The 15,829-nt window shown below is 56.0% G+C and overlaps 1 protein-coding gene across 1 annotated transcript in view; it reads right to left on the bottom strand.

Annotated features, from left to right (window-relative positions):
* Window positions 1–15,829, bottom strand: part of LOC133346220 (cytoplasmic dynein 1 intermediate chain 1-like) — a 398,436-nt gene that overhangs the window by 136,782 nt on the left and 245,825 nt on the right. The gene's annotated exons all lie outside the window — the stretch shown is intronic.

Below are 15,829 nucleotides of genomic sequence, written 5' to 3'. Positions count from 1 at the left end.
CTTCTGTTTCTGCTAATAAAGCTGTAAACACAAACGCATACACACAAGAATCAACCAAGGGGCACACGCCAGGTGCGTGCAAGTGTAACATCACCTCGGCGCTTTGTACCAGGCTAGGTGCACTTTGAAGTAACGTGACCTGTCGAAGGTTCGCTGACAGGTCACGGAGTCACGTGACTGCCAGATGCGCGTCGCGCGCTCCCCACTGTACCTTTTTATCCACCCGTTGTTGTGGGCTTCGCTCCTACGCCTCCTGTTGTTGATGGAAGGCGGCTGCTGCCATCTGCCAACTTTCAGGAGCCTCCTACACAGAAGTGATCTTGACACCACTGTTATCAACCACTCCTAGCCCTGAGCGGACTGTTGGGGCGAGTGCTGCTAGCGAGCGCCTATTAAAAGGGAGACACGGAACACGAGGGGGTGGTTTGGCCAGGACCAAGCACACACACACAAAGCAGTCGAACGCACAATCAAGCACACAGAGACACGCTCAATCCATTCGCACAGACACAACACACACATCCACACACCCCTAGAAATACATCCACACAAAAACAATTAAACACATCCACACACGCATTCTCATACTCTGCACTCACAGGTCCCACCGACACGGAGCACCGACTGTGCCCGGTGTCGAACCCAGGCTCCCTCTGCTGCTGCGCCGAGCAGGGCGCGGGGTGATTTAGTGGCGCTTCGCTTGCTCCTACATCTGGCACCGCAGCAGCTCCGCCAATAATGTTAATCTCTCCAGAGCAGAATGGAACGCAGTGCCTCTACGCCTTCATGTCAGTTTTTTTCGAGGCAGTTTCTCTTCCTCGAGATCCTGCATTCTTTCGTTATCGCCCGATCCATCTGCCTCTTCATCCCCACCTCCCCCAGTCGCCCCTCGTGTCCCGAGACGGATCTGGACACTGCCAACGCCCGCGAGCCTCGACAACTTAACTCGAGGCGCGCGGAGAGTGACGCGACAAATCACGGATGAGCTTCGCATTGAAACAGTTTCGGATTTTTAAGGAAGGTTCTGGATTTGTAGAAATTTCTGAAATATTTTTACATTAAGTTACGTCAAGGATGAGTTTGGAATGATTTATTTTTATTTTTTTAAAGGACTACTGGCAGCTGCTACTTTGGACTTGACCGTCCTCTGTTCCTCCCTCCAGTCAGTTAGCCAGCCAGACAGCCACCAAAACTCTTTTTCTAAATAATACGGTATAGTGAAAGTAGCTGTCGTTGAAGGACGGTCCTCTACCAAGCCAAATGTCCCCACCTCTGGGTGCCCCTTCTCGCGCGTGACAACCATCAGCCCCCCCACAACCCCACCGTAATATCCCCCTGCCCCCCCCCCCCAAACCCGCTCCCCCAGTCCCCCCGGCAACCCCACCCGCTCCCCCAGCACCCCCCTAACCCGCCCCCCCAGCCCCCCTAAACCCGCTCCCCCGGCACCCCCACCCGCCTCCCCAGCACCCCCACCCGCCCCCCCAGCACCCCCCACCCTCTCCCCCAGCCCCCCCAAACCCTCTCCCCCAGCACCCCCCAACCCGCTCCCCCAGCAGCCCCCACCCGCTCCCCCAGCCTCCCCACCCGCTCCCCCAGCAGCCCCCACCCGCTCCCCCAGCAGCCCCCACCCGTCCCCCCAGCCACCCAACCCTCTCCCCCAGCCCCCCCACCCGCTCCCCCAGCACCCCCCAACCCGCCCCCCGGCACCCCCCGCTCGCCCCCCAGCCCCCCACCCGTCCCCCAGCCACCCAACCCTCTCCCCCAGCCCCCCCACCCGCTCCCCCAGCACCCCCCAACCCGCCCCCCGGCACCCCCCGCTCGCACCCCCAGCCCCCCCAAACCCGCTCCCCCAGCCCCCCCACCCGCTCCCCCAGCACTCCCCAACCCGCCCCCCGGCACCCCCCGCTCGCCCCCCCAGCACCCCCACCCGCTCCCCCAGCACCCCCAAACCCGCTCCCCCAGCCCCCCCACCCGCTCCCCCAGCCCCCCCGCTCGCCCCCCCAGCCCCCCCAAACCCGCTCCCCCAGCACCCCCAAACCGCGTGCGGGAGACCTTCAGCAGTGGGTTTATAAAGCAATGCACGTAAAGCGCAATCACTCTCATCAGCGTCAGTGCTGATAATGATGTGTGCGCCACGGGTAATGAGTCTCGCCGAGAGAATGATTTTGTTTTCGGATTTACTGAGGGGTCAGAAGCGCTGACCCCGCCGCGCTGACGCCGGAGTCTCGATGCGGGGTTCCTCTGCCGGGTTCCCGTGACATCAGCAGCTCGGCCGACTCAACTCCGACCTCGAGTGTCCGTAATGTCTCGCGATGATGTCGTCGCATGGAGCACGAAAAAGTAAATGCCATGCGATGGCGATGTTGTGTGCAGTCATTGGTAATCGAGATAAGAAAAATTTAAAAATATAAAATTATAATTTCAGCTCGGTCACCAATAACTGCACAAAAAACAAACTCAGGTTAAATTGTTTATTTTTTTAGCGTAATCTGGAAGAAAAATACAGCTCTGTCCAAAACACAATATTCTAAAATAAATTTACGTTCACAGGAAATGTGCCTGACTGTCGTTGTAAGAATCCACTTTGTCATTTATCTGGGTCGGACTGGCAGGTAGTCGGGAGACAAATGCGGCCCGGGTGTGCTTCTGGTCACAGCACCCCCGGCAGGAGCGTGCCGGCCTTCACGCGTGCTCGCTCGGAGCACTCGGCCCGAACAGTCTCACGAATAGGAGACGGGGAGGGGTCTGCGCGTGTCGGTGGTGGTCCCTTCCACAAAGGGGGTCGGTGAGGAATGGCTCGTCGGGCCGGTGGGCTGGGCAGCTTCTGCTGTGCCGGGCTGGCAGGTAGGGCGGGGTAATTAGCGGCAGCCCCCGAGATAAGACGCGAGGCTGGCTCTGGCCGCGGTGCTCAGCTGCCACTCAGGGCGGCGGCGGCGGCAGCAGCAGCAGCCCTCTGGCCACGCTTTGAAGTCGCGCTTTGACGCTGAGCACGAGCTATGTGAGGCTGTGTGTAGCTATGTGAGGCTGTGTGTAGCTATGTGAGGCTGTGTGAGGCTGTGTGAGGCTGTGTGTAGCTATGTGAGGCTGTGTGAGGCTGTGTGAGGCTGTGTGAGGCTGTGTGTAGCTATGTGAGGCTGTGTGAGGCTGTGTGTAGCTATGTGAGGCTGTGTGAGGCTGTGTGTAGCTATGTGAGGCTGTGTGAGTCTGTGTGTAGCTATGTGAGGCTGTGTGAGGCTGTGTGTAGCTATGTGAGGCTGTGTGAGGCTGTGTGAGGCTGTGTGTAGCTATGTGAGGCTGTGTGTAGCTATGTGAGGCTGTGTGTAGCTATGTGAGGCTGTGTGAGGCTGTGTGTAGCTATGTGAGGCTGTGTGAGGCTGTGTGTAGCTATGTGAAGCTGTGTGAGGCTGTGTGTAGCTGTGTGTAGCTGTGTGTAGCTACGTGAGGCTGTGTGTAGTTATGTGAGGCTGTGCAGCTGTGTGTAGCTATGTGAGGCTGTGTGCAGCTGTGTGAGGCTGTGTGCGGGCGTGTGCGGCTGTGTGTGGCTATGTGCGGCTGTGTGTAGCTGTGTGAGGCTGTGTGTAGCTGTGTGAGGCTGTGTGTAGCTGTGTGAGGCTGTGTGTAGCTATATGAGGCTGTGTGAGGCTGTGTACAGCTGTGTGAGGCTGTGTGCGGACGTGTGTGGCTATGTGAGGCTGTGTGTGGCTATGTGAGGCTGTGTGTAACTATGTGAGGTTGTGCGCGGGGGTGCACGTGTGTGTGTGTGCCGGCCTTCATAGGCGCGTGCTAAAAGTACTTTCCCCAAAAGGGTGCGTAGGCTACACGGGTGATCTTTGTGTTTGTGTGCGAGTGTGTGCGCGCGCCCATAGCCGACATCGCGACCCCTCCTTGCTCTTATTACAGAGACGCTTTGAGCTGTCACTCTGACAGGTCGGGAGGGGGGTAGGCGGGAGACTGGGATGATCGTCCACAGGTGAAGTGTGGTCCTGTGCTGATGTGGGGTAACGAGTTCTCGAGAGAGACACGGACAGAGGGAGTGAGACAGAGGTACATTGAGAGAATCACAGAGACACGAACACAAAGACAAAGACAACCGAGGTAGCCTTCACAGACTGTCGGAGAAGTGCTGTAGCCGAGCCCCGATGACGGCACGGCACACGACTGGGTTGGCGGCCAGAACATCGCGAAGTGCGGCTTCATCTCCCCAGTGGCGATGTTTACACACAGCACCAGGTAGTAACTTGAGGCTGAGTGGACCTATGGGAGGCACGGTTCCGGTTAAGATAATCGTCACCGGTGTTGGCCGTGAGCGGAATTTGAACCCGGGTCGCCGAGTTCGTAGCGCAACGCGCTAACCGCTGCGCCACCGCTCCTCAAAATAATTCCGAACCACACTGCCTCCGCAGCCAAAAATGCAAGCGAGTTGCAAACGTGGGGAGCGCGGCAACACGCAGAGACGGGAGACAAAGACGGGAGACAGAGGCAGGAGACGCAGAGACGGGAGACAGAGACGGGAGACAGAGGCAGGAGACGCAGAGACGGGAGACAGAGACGGGAGACAGAGATGAGAGACGCAGAGACGGGAGACAGAGACGGGAGACAAAGACGGGAGACAGAGGCAGAAGACGCAGAGACGGGAGACAGAGACGGGAGACATAGGCAGGAGACGCAGAGACGGGAGACAGAGACGGGAGACAGAGACGCAGAGACGGGAGACAGAGACGGGAGACAGAGACGCAGAGACGGGAGACAGAGACGGGAGACAGAGACGGGAGACAGAGACGAGAGACGCAGAGACGGGAGACAGAGACGGGAGACAGAGACGGGAGACAGAGACGGGAGACGCAGAGACGGGAGACAGAGACGGGAGACAGAGACGGGAGACAGACGAGAGACGCAGAGACTGGAGACAGAGACGGGAGACGCAGAGACGGGAGACAGAGACGGGAGACAGAGACGCAGAGACGGGAGACAGAGACGGGAGACAGAGACGGGAGACAGAGACGGGAGACAGAGACGAGAGACGCAGAGACGGGAGACAAAGACGAGAGACGCAGAGACGGGAGACAGAGACGGGAGACAGAGACGGGAGACAGAGACGGGAGACAGAGACGAGAGACGCAGAGACGGGAGACAAAGACGAGAGACGCAGAGACGGGAGACAGAGACGGGAGACAGAGACGAGAGACGCAGAGACGGGAGACAAAGACGAGAGACGCAGAGACGGGAGACAGAGACGGGAGACAGAGACGAGAGACGCAGAGACGGGAGACAAAGACGAGAGACGCAGAGACGGGAGACAGAGACGGGAGACAGAGACGAGAGACGCAGAGACGGGAGACAGAGACGAGAGACGCAGAGACGGGAGACAAAGACGAGAGACGCAGAGACGGGAGACAGAGACGGGAGACAGAGACGAGAGACGCAGAGACGGGAGACAGAGACGGGAGGGTAGCACGTGACCGTCTCTGCGAGGCGCCGCTTTAAAGCGCGCTGAGTTGCCCCCAGGGCAGACGCCGTTGTTGACACTGCCCCCCCCCACCTGTAAAGCTACACAGCCCTACACGGGTGTGTTTGTCTGTGTGTACGTGTGTGTACGTGTGTGTACACGTGTGTGTGTTTGTCTGTTTGTGTGTACGTGTGTGTTTGTCTGTTTGTGTATCTGTGTGAGAGGCTTGCGGAGCCCCAATGTGGTTTCAAGGAAAGGGCGGTCCTGCACAGATGCCATATTTTCTGTCCGTCTGCTACAGCAGAGGTGTAGGGAATTCGAACAAGACCTACATCTCTGCTTTATTGACCTGATCAAGGCCTATGATACCATCAGTAGGCATGGGCTCTGGGTTGTTCTTTGTTATTTCGGAGTCTATGACCCTCTGCTCACAATCATTAAGGACCTTCATGATGGTGAGCGGGCCCGGATAAAACTACGTGGCCGGGAGTCGGAGCCATTCCCTGTTCACTTTGGGGTGCGACAGGGATGTCCTCTGGCTCCCACATTATTTAACATCTATTTCGACCACGTAGTTTGTGAAGCCTTCAATAGCTGTACCGGAGGAATTTACATCTGGTACAGATATAATGGGAGGCTGATCGATGCCCGGGTGCGGTCAAGGGATGGCTTCCTATTGCTCAACCATGTTATGTATTCCGATGATCTGGTACTTGCTGCTCACTCAGAGTTGGAGGCGCTGCTGCTGAACCTGAAGCTTGCCACTAAGAGGTGGGCCCTTACCAGAAAACTAAGCACCTGCCTGGGTATTTTGTACCATCGGACACTCAACCCCCACAACTCCCAATTGGTGATAGGGCAGTTGTGGAGAGAGTGGAGAGCTTCTCATACCTGGGCAGTGTCTCATGACCGGCTGCGGTTTGACAGCAGAGGTCTCACTTCTAATCAGTCGAGCGGCATTGTCTTTTCATCGGTTGTGTAACGCTGTGTGGAAGTTACCTGGTCTGTCGCTCCGCACGAATCTTCAGGTCGTCTCGGCCACAGTCATTCCCTCCCTGCTATACGCTTGCGAAACGTGGACCCCCTAATGGAACATCTTCGCCGGTTACAAACATTTAGGCTGGCCTGCCGACGATCCATCTTGGGTTTAACCAGGCTGGATTGTGTGAGGAGTTCACATATCCTTGAAAGATCTGGACAAAATCCCATCGGTGAGCTCCTCCGGCAGGCAAGGCTGCGTTGGCTGGGTCATTTAGCCCGCACGTGGCCTCAACGTGCACATCGCCTGGCACAAGCGTCGTGGTGATGTCACCGCCACTTAGTGGCGAATGGCGGTTGTTGTTGTTGTTGTGTTTGTGAAGGAGCGTTGGCAGTGGTGCACACAAACAACAAATCACCCCAACACGCTTCATGGCATTCACCGCACTGCCCTCAAATGAGAAGTATCCACACGCGTGTTTCAGGCCTATTTTGTTTAACCAGGTGAGAACTCAAGAGACAGGATGTAGTCGCATTTCAAATGTGTAAAAGTAATCGCCGACGTTTCTAGTATCGCCATCTTTGTGTTATAAAGAAGGGTGATTGCTCGAAACGTCGCCTATTATTTATATTTGTTTCCTTTTAGGGTCACGAGATTGTTGACGTCTGCGTTGAGTTGACTTGAATATGAGCTCTCTTCAGTTTATTGCATGATAATCACTGACTGGTATTCGTACAAATGTGATGAAGACGTCCCCGTTACCTTTCCCCAATTCAGCAGTTACAAAAACAGGCGGCGCTTGTAGAGGCGAAGCGGCTCTTACACGACACACACACAGCTCCGCGACGAGAGACACACATCCCTCTCCGTCCGTCACTCTGCATGGACATGTTTTGTCCACCAGCTGATGGTCTTAGCAGACCAATATGTTTCATTGACCATCGCAAGAGGTGGTGGCGGCTTCGGGAGGCCTCCATCCAGCAGTGGATTGACCATGGCTGATAATGATGGTGATAGTCCACAATGACGCAGGGGTGTTATGTTATCGTGTGGCTACCCCCACGAGCCAAACCGCAGCCTGGTCATGAGTTACGGTAGTGGAGACGATTCTGATGAAATGCGATGATCACAGAGATTACGATGATCACAGAGATTACGATGATCACAGAGATTACGATGATAACAGAGATTACGATGACGGTGGTGGTGGCGAGGATGATTTATCACCCTGTCATCACGATCATCATCCCCCCTCACACCAAAATACAACAACCACCATTCGCCACTAAATATCGATAACGTCACCACGGCGCTTGTGCCAGGCTAGGTGCACTTTGAGGCCACGTGAAGTGCCGAATGTTCGTTGACGGGTGGTCACGGGACGGACCCAAGTGTTACGGGTTGACTGACTCGGATGAATGGCCGGTGCACCACCTCTACTCCCCACTGTGCCCACACGCACACACATCACAAAGGTCTCAAGTATAGCCTTTACAGACTTTTGGAGCAAGTGTTGTTAGCGAGCACCGATAAAGGCTGGTACGGTATACGACGGAGCAGTGTTGTCAGCACCACGCACAGGCGTCTGATGTTTACACACCACACCAGGTACTCGTTAAGGTCGAGTCGACCTAGGTGAGGCCCAGGACCGGTTCAAATACCACTGTTATTGATCGTGGGCAGCGGTAATTGAACTAAACGCCGCGCTGCCGCTCCTCGCAGACAAAGGCGCAGACGCGCTGGCCCGGGGCTGGGAGGAGAAGTCCACCTCTCAGCCGCAGTCAATTGTCTGGGCCCCGCGTAATTAGCTCGCGAGCGACGTCTCGCGACGTCTCACAGTTGGAGACGTCGCTCCATCATCGCCGCGCCGCGCCCTGCGCGAGTCATCAGCGTGGCCGGGGCACAGGGAGGCGAGCGCGACTTTGAGGGACGGCCTCCACCCCCCTCCCGCCGCGCTCGCGCGTTGGGCCACGCGCTCAACTCCCTCGCACTGTTGGCGAACACGCGCCGTGACGTGGGTGCAAACACCACCAACAAATGAGACAAATCGCCAAAGGCGATAGGGCATACGTGTCGGCAATTGCGATGAATTTGGCCCGGGAAGTGGAAAAGCCCACCGGTGCTTACCCTGCCCCGAACCTCAACAATCAACCAGCGCCTGTAGCAGCACCTTCCCTACCACCCTGCCCAAGCACACTCGTGTCAACTCATCCGAGTATCTCTGATTAAAACGCGCACTGCCACAACATGTGCAGCCGTTACAGGCAGATTGCTACGGTGTGCGCCATTTAATCATTGATGTACTTGCCCGTTTTTAAGACTGGGTGTGATATTCAGACTCTGGGGGTGAGTGCTGTTAGCGAGCGTCCATTAAAGACGACAAATATCCCCCGTGTAGCCTTGAGCAGACTGTTGGGGCCAGTGCTGTAAGGGAACACCTATTACGTACACCCACGCACATGCACAATTATTTGATTAAATATAGACACAGCTCACACGTGGCTTGCGAGCATGGTGACACTTGACACGAGAATTTGCTCTCGACCGCACAGCGGAGGCGGGGAGAGTTGAGGGCCATGATGGTGGGGGGGGGGGGGGGGAGGTCAAACTATGAGTGTGGGGGGGGGGGGGGGTGCACCTGCCACGGGCCGTTACCGGCCTGCCACGTGCTCACAACTCCACTTCGCTGGAGCCACCGGCGCAGTCACCACGGCGCGCCTTCGCCTTGTGGCCAAAACCACTGCGGCCCTAACAGGGAAAAATTAGATAAACTCTCCGACGTTTCAGGAAATGGTCCTTCTCCATGGCACATTTCCACACTTGAATGCCTACTTTGTCAGACAGCCACCACCGCTTTTACCATGACGACAAAAGCCACGTCGATCCTTCAACACACAGACACACGCACAGACACCACCTGTACCACACGGACACTGCCTGTGCCACGCAGAGACACATCTCCCACGCCCCCATCACACGCGAGTGATTACGTCTCCTCGGGTGAGTAATGAACGCCACTGAGTTAACGCGCTGCCCAACGCGATCTTAAATCCTAATTTGATATTTTACTAAACAGAGACAATAAACGACATAATTCCTTATAATCACCATAAGCATCATCATCGTCGTAGCCTGCATCATTATCAGTATAATATATATCGTCTCAATTTAACCGTAGGTTCGCATCAACCACAATGCATAGCAAGAGCGTTGTTAGTTGTGACGATGGAATACGGAACAATGTCCACGTGAAGACGACCTGGCACAATCTGGCAGCGACACGGGGTGCGCGGCAGTCCGCCTTCGTGAACGACCTCTCTCGGTCTTTAACGTCCCCCACGACTACAAGGGGCTTCAGGAACATGTTTAGGGGCTGTTCCTCGGAGGAAGACGAAGCGCGGCGCTTTTAATATCCCAAGGCTGTTGCATTGCGAGTCGCTCACTCGGTAATGAGATCATTAAATACATGAGGTGACAAGGCCGCGCTGATCAATACTGGGCCACGCTTTAAAAAGCGCGGTTCAGGGGAGGGGTTGGGGAGCGGTGGGTGTTGTAATCCGAGCGAAGCAGAGGTCTCCTCTCTTTAACCTCACCAGCACCGCTAATTCATCAACATCATCTTCCTCGTCATTGTGACCACATAAATCATGACGATCATCACCGTTCTTCAGCATCATAATTATCGCCGGATCCACCACCATCATCATCGTCAGCATCGTCGCTATCATGATCCATGGTCTATCCGCTGCTGATGAAGGCCTCCCCAAGCCCCCGCCATCCCTCACGCCTCTGCGATGCACCACACTCCGCCCAGCTCCGCTGGCATCAGCTGATTTCATCGCTCCATCTCCGCGGGAGTCGGGCATTGTTAATTAAATCCATTAAAGATGCCTCAATAGACCCGAGGTCACGAGGCCATTCTGATTAATGCCGTTCATGCTGCCACATCGCCCGCATTGCTGCTTCTTTCCTTCTGCCAGATTTCGCAGTTGTTGCGCAGCCGATGCGCCCTTCAATGAACTCGACACACGCGGCGCGTGTTCCTCGTGTGTGCTGGTGCGCAAATGCCGACGCAGCGTCACCAAACAGCTTGTTGTGTACTCTTTGGTTTGTTCGGTAAAGTCACGTAGGTAAAAAATAAATTAAAAATGAAAACAACTAAATTCATTTTTGATTTCTTTTATTTTTTGCCTAAGTGACTTTACCGAAAAAACCAAAGAGTATGGATCCCTGCAGTCACAAAAACTTCAAATCTAGCTTGTTGTGCCTAGTTTACTGTCCTTCCCCCGCACCTCCGAATTAGCACGGTTGGTTATGTACGGTGCGAAAGAAGTTCAGCATGCATACGAATGTCCTTCGATGGCCGCTCTTACAGTCTCATCAGCACCACTCGCATCTGGCTTGAGGCTTTCTCTTCCCTGAAGTCTCCAACTTCTGTGTTCCACTCCAATGACCGTCTCAGTCACCCGCCGTGCTCCTCCACCATCATCGCAACCTCCTCCCCATCGTCGCTTCCACGACGCGTTTCTGCCAGGTTCGTTCCCTTCTATGCCCGACACGCGAGATACAGAGACCCGGTTGGGTGAATATCAGGTTCGATCACCATAGGCACCGAGTTTTGCCCTCTCTCTCTCTCTGGCACGATATCTCGACCGTGGTCGTGAACCGCTCGCCACAGCAGGGGACACGCGCTGGCTCCACGCCGCCTTCTCCCGCTATCGCGCGAGTCGCGCGAGTCGCGTGAGTCGCGTGAGTCGCGCCTCGCGGTCCAAGTCGCACTGGCGGAGAGGAGTGCGCGAGTCCATCGGAGTTCACTCGCTATCGGCGCGCTGTGCGTTGTCGGCGAGGGAGGTGAAGTATTCTGAGCGCTCTCCACGTGTTGTTTCAAGTGTGACGTTTCGTTCAAGTGAAGTCGAGCAGGAATGTCTCGCGACGTCGTCACTCGTCCCGTGTCACTCCGCACGCCGAGTTCGAGCCCCGCCCATCACGAGCCACGAGCGTGGGAACGCGCCCGCGTTGCTTGATGGGAGTAAGTTAAACAATGGGGCTCCGAGTTGCAATGAAATCGATGAGACTAATTGGGAGGAGGGACCCAGCTAATCTCACAACGCCGATGACGATCAGCAGCAGCCCCATCATTATTATCATCATCACCATTAGCAGTAGCAGATCGACTATCACCACCACTGCCGAGCCGACAGTGGTGGTGCTTCTGGCCACAACTTCGCACGAGGCAGAGGGGCGAGACGTGGCCTCTGACCCCCGCAACAGTGTGAGAAGGGGGCGCGTGTCGAGTCTCTGGGGAGAGAGACGAAGGCGTCTCGGGGGGGGCGGGGGGGGGGGTAACCACAACTGCTGTCTGTCCTAGGGGGGCACGGGATCGGGGAGGGGGGGGTGAAGGTGGCGCGAGGTGGAGCCGGAGCGAGCGGCCGGCCCCGTAACTGACACCGCAGCAGTCAATGACCGTAAGACAGCGGTTGACGGGGAAGGAGGGAGCCGCACACGTGCACACACACGCGCGGACACAAACACACAGACACACACGTGCACACACACGCGCGGACACGAACACACACGTGCACACACACGCGCGGACACGAACACACGGACACACACGTACACACACACATGCGGACACACAGACACACACGTGCACACACACGCACGGACACAAACACACAGACACACGCGTGCACACACACGCGGACACACACAAACACACATACACACACGCGTACCCGTACGAACACACACAGAGAAACACACGCGAAATGAACCGTGTCGATGATGCTGCTCCTGCGTTTGGCAGCGGTGCAAAAGCACAAACAACAAAGACGGAACAAAAGGTCCGATAGGAAAGCTCTCACGAGGCACATCAATAGCTATATACTGTATACATATAATGTATACAGTATATACAGTATACATAGACAGTATATGTAAGAGGTGACATTCAGGGAGGGAGGGATTCCCCTCTCCAGGCACGCGTCCATCCAGCAGCGGCAACGATGCGGACTGCAGCACGCGGCTGGCAGAGCGGGACACCGCGCGCGCCGACGCGCGGATTGCGGCTCATGAGAGGCGCGGTTGCTACGCACACGCAGACACACACACGGTGACGTTCACAAAAACAAAGATCCCCCGTATAACCTTAACATGATTTTGGGAAAGTGCTGTTCGCAAACACACATGAAGACGAGGGGGGTGGTTGGCTGGCAGAATGCCCGGTCTCACCAGTGGCGATGTTTACACACCGCTCCAGATACTTATTTGATGCTGAGTTGACCTAGGGGAGGCCCACGACCGGTTCAAGTAATTATCACTGGTGAGCGGTAATCGAACTGGGGTCGCCAGGTTCGTAGCGAAGCGCGCGAACCACTCTGCCATCGCTCCAGATACAGAACACAAAGACACATATCCCCCATATCGCCTTAAAGAGACCGGTGTGTCTATGTATGTTGAACTTCTCACGCGCCGATCTGGGGCAAGTGCTGTTCGGCCGGCACGGCACATGACAAACACAACTCATATTAGCACGGCGGTCTACCTACAGTGTGAAAGAAGTTCAACAGACCGTACAGGCACAAACATACGCAAGTCAACTCGCACACGCGCAGTCGCGAGCGACGCCAGGCGGCTCCGCGCGCGCCGCGCCCCTCTGTGGCCGCGACTCGGTGCGACCCCCCGCGGTGCTGACAGAGGCGGTGCCCCCCTTCGTGTCGCTAACCGGGGCACTGCCCCTCCCCCTCCCCCGTCCTCCTCTCAGCCACAATCCGGAACGTCTGCCCGCTTTAACGCGCGCAATCCCCTTATCTAATTTGTCCCATTTGGTGATAAATGACGTTTCGGGCAATGGCCCTTTTTCATCATGAACTATGAAGAAGCTTAATTGCCCAAAACCTGATAATAATGATAACAGTATGTAATGTTTTTTTCCTTTTTGAGGTGAAACTGTTCTTGACCAGTGTGCTGTGTATTGGTGTTGTACATCCATATGTCACTCAGACAGCCTGTTCCTGAACGGCCTGTTCCTGAACGGCCTGTTCCTGAACGGCCTGTTCAGGATCAGCCTCTTGAGGATGCCGACTCTACCACAAAAGACAAGTTATCGAGAGCGGCAGGACCTGTATCGATGCAATGGACACGTGTGCACATGAAGACAGCATTGGGGCGAACCCTGAACCCAGAGCCAAGTTGGACAAAACGGTGACACGCGCTGAAGATGCGAGAGGAACAAGGCGGGCGCGCTATCAACCGGACAGACGCGGGCAACAGTCAACTCCTTTGTTTGCGTTGGCGTCTCTCGTGAGATAGCGAATACTAACGAGACGGATCAAGGAGAAACAGTGCAAATGAGACCGGTGGACGAGACAAATCGTCATCGGATCGCGTCGCGAGCGAGTCACGCCGAGCCAAGCAGTTGTCGAACGCGTGTTTGTTTGTGGCTGGGTGTGAGGAGCGGTGGGGCAGTGGTTAGCGCGCTGTCCTATAAACCCGGCGACTCAAGTTCAATTCCCGCTTTCGGCCAACATCAGTGACGAATATACGAATCGTTCATGGGTCTACCCAAGGTTGACTCAGCCTCAAATGAGTACCTGGTGCGGTGCGGAAACATTGGCACGGGGAGACAAAGGTGGTTGGGCGTGGTGCTGGCCACCCACCCCCTCGTGTACCGTGCCGGGGTTCATAGGAACTTGCTAACAGCACTTGCCCAATAGTCTGTTAAGGCTTTACAGGAGATTGTTCTCTTTGTCTTTATATCTTGGCTGGGTCCAAAGCGTGTCTCGCAGTGCGGCCCCTGTCCAATGTGGTTAGGGCGAGCTGTTCAAGCCGAGAGCCCGTGACTAAATAGGTCTCCCTCTGTGTGTCAGAGGCGAGGCGAACGTGATGTCTGTCATCCAGTACGAACCAGCAGCGCGCCTCCTGGTGGTGTTGTTGTTGTTGTTTAGGCGCGGGCCAAGTGAGAGGCGCCCTCTCGGGAGCGAGACGCAGACACTCGAACATGCGCTGCCGACTGAGAGCCAAGAGAGCGTCCCTGTGTGAGGGCGTCCCTGTGTGAGGGCGTCCCTGTGTGAGGGCGTCCCTGTGTGAAGGCGTGCGCGTGTGCTGAGCGGTTAGCGCGCCCCGCTACGGAAACTCCGTCGACATGGAAGCCGCGGTCTGTCCCCTTTGTCCGACCGAGTCCCAGCGCCGAGCACGAGGCAGCCACGTGACGGACGCCTCGCGTGGTTGCGAGGCAACGGCTGTGACGTCACAAGTGCGACTGCCGCCCTGCTCATTGTGTGCAGGTGATTGGCGACCACCAACGACGAGTTGACGTCTGATCGATTTCCGCCAGTTCCTCGTCGACGTGTAGTTGTTCGTCTCATCACGACGCCGATGGCAGCGCGTTCATCAAAGTCTGCTGAACGCAGCCCCTGAGGCGCAACGCGCGAGGCGTGCGGCGGCAGTCACGGGGATTGAATTCTCATCCGGGAGTGTTTCTCTGTAGAGTCGTTGGTTGTTGCTGCTACTGTTGTGTTTATAGATCTGCGATAATACACACACGAAATCGTATCGCGCGCGCTTGCAGTTGCAGTGCGAACCGCTCGTGAAAATGGATATTCCTGACGATGATTATTAACATTGATCATCCAGCAGCGCATTGACCACGGCCCATGATGACAGTCCACAAGAACGCAGGGATGTTGTCTTACCGTGTGGCTTCGCATACTTCGAGTTGATTTTGTTTGGCCAGGCGAGGACAGCGGGGACCAGGATACTCGCACGTGGAACAGTGACTCATTTCCTCTGTTGTGAGCTGCCGATCCTGTGATGTCCACGCGGGTGCCATCTCTGCTGCCCTCCTCCGCGTCTCCTCCCTTTCGCCTCTCGTCAGTCCTCCCCATGACGCGTCCCGCTCATTGCCACTTCATGGATTTTACTTCGACAGCAGCAGCCAGCCCCCAGTTCTTTCCCTTGTTTATGAATTCCTACACCCACCTCTCTCACTTGCTCCTCATAGCGCCCAACGTGGCTTCACGCGGGGATGTACTGAATCGCGTGTCCGACCACGAGAGTTCGATTTATTGGGGCGATCGCTCGCGACACGCAGCTCGTCAAGAGAAGTCCGTGGTTGCGCTGTTGTCGCTGTTGTCGTTGTTGTTGAGAGTTTTTAGAGTTTATCGGCGGTGGAACCTCCGGCAGAACACGGCGCTGAGACAAGCTGAGAGCTCAGCGTCACTCATCGCTCACCCAGTAAACATGCAACGTTAGACTAACGTTGGGACCACCTGTTTTCAACCGTTTAAATCACATTACAACGTTGGCACATTGGCGAGGTCATGAGCAAAGAAGAAGAATTACGCGCACGCGCGCGACGCTTCTGCAAGGTGCTTCCACGTGCGCTCGTCCTCAGGAGCGCA

This window comes from Lethenteron reissneri, chromosome 23, assembly GCF_015708825.2.
Source record: "Lethenteron reissneri isolate LAM-NWPU_2019-01 chromosome 23, ASM1570882v1, whole genome shotgun sequence".
Lineage (NCBI taxonomy): Eukaryota > Metazoa > Chordata > Hyperoartia > Petromyzontiformes > Petromyzontidae > Lethenteron > Lethenteron reissneri.
Note: the sequence above shows the minus strand (reverse complement) of the source record. Positions and strands in the feature narration are given on the sequence as shown.